This window comes from Elephantulus edwardii, unplaced genomic scaffold (assembly GCF_000299155.1).
Source record: "Elephantulus edwardii isolate Elephantulus edwardi_28Jun2011 unplaced genomic scaffold, EleEdw1.0 scaffold00132, whole genome shotgun sequence".
NCBI classification, from domain to species: domain Eukaryota; kingdom Metazoa; phylum Chordata; class Mammalia; order Macroscelidea; family Macroscelididae; genus Elephantulus; species Elephantulus edwardii.
Genome location: NW_006399882.1, coordinates 8,332,052 through 8,333,531, shown reverse-complemented (window position 1 = coordinate 8,333,531; position 1,480 = coordinate 8,332,052). Strand labels below are relative to the sequence as shown.

The 1,480-nt window shown below is 52.4% G+C and overlaps 1 pseudogene; it reads left to right on the top strand.

Moving 5' to 3' along the window:
* On the top strand, positions 1–585 carry LOC102849123 (annotated as a pseudogene).
* The last annotated feature ends 895 nt before the right edge of the window (positions 586–1,480 follow it).

Sequence of the window (1,480 nt, the reverse complement as noted above, 5' to 3'; positions counted from 1 at the left end):
ATGGCAGTGACCCGGGACTGGGTTTGTTGGAAAACTTATGTGACCCTGCGGAGATCCTTTGAGAAATCCTGTCTCAACCAAGAGCTGAAGGTTATTGGTGAGTATGGTCTCTGAACAAACGTGAGGTCTGGAGGGTCAAGTTTACTCTGGCCAAGGTCTGCAAAGCTGCCTGAGACTTGCTGACGCTGGACAAGAAGGATCCATGGCCTTTGTGTGAAGGCAGTGTGCTACTTTGGTGACTGGTCCGCACTGGCATGCTGGACGACGGCAAGATGAAGCTAGGTTATATTTTGGGCTTGACGACTGAAGATTCTTGGAAAGGCATCTGCAGACCCAGGTGTTCAAGCTGGCTTTGGCCAAGTCCATCCACCACACCTGCATGCTGATCCACCAGCACCATATCAGGGTCCAAAAGCAGGTGGTGAACAACTGTCCTTCATTGTCAGCCTGGATGCCCAGAAGCACATCGATGTCTCCCTCCGCTCTCCCCGTGGTGGGGGATGCCCAGGCTGCACAACGAGGAAGAATGCCAAAAAGGGCGGGGGGTGAGGGGCTGGAGCTGGTGATGAGGAGGAGGAAGATTAAGCTCACCTGCACCCTCCTGTTGGGAAACATTTTCTAGGAAATAAAAACTGGGACAACAACAACAAAACCAAAGAGACATCAAAACCACGTCGTGTGCCACTGCCTAGGTAAGTCTGAGACAGAGGGACAGTCCTAGGAACTCCTTGTCTTCTATTTATTATTGTTGAGCACCATCGAGTTGGAGCCAACCCCACAACTGACCCTTTAGTGGGTTGCCTATCCTCCCGCAAAGCAGCTGGTGGATTTGAACTTCACACCTTTGTGTTGACAACACAGTTCCTTACTACTAAGCCAACAGAGCGCCCTGTCTCCTATATTCTGGTATTAATAAAAAAACCCTGCTCTATCCCCTCTAATCCCCGTCTCCAAATGGTTGTTTGGTGCCAGATGGCAGATCTGTGGCCTTGAGCGGTAACAGAAGCAGCGCTGGCAGTAGTGGGTCTGTTGGGCTCTTGGGCACTGTCCTGGCTCAGCCTTGCCTGGAGGTGGCCCCTGCATATGACAGTAACCCGAAATCATAAGGTACTGCTGCAGGTGGGAAGGAGCTCAGTGAGAAGGGCCATTGCCTGAGCCCACACAGAGGTAAAGGTGGGAAGAGCCGTTTCCTGCTATTGGGGCCTCTGAGTAGAAGGAGGTGCCAGATGGTGAAGAAAGATCCCAGGGCCTGCTCCAGGCCTCTCCCTGACTCTGCCCTTTACTACTCTCCTTCACCCCAAGGAGAAATGCCAGCTCTGGAAAGGCCTTGACCACCTTTGAGTCTAGCAGTTCAAACCCCACCCCCCCCAGCAGCCCAGAGGGAAAGGGACCTGACATTCTGCTTCTGTAAAGATGACAGCCAAGCTCTTCCCCATCTTGCAAAATAGCAGTGAAACACTGGAGACGTCAGAGACCTCAG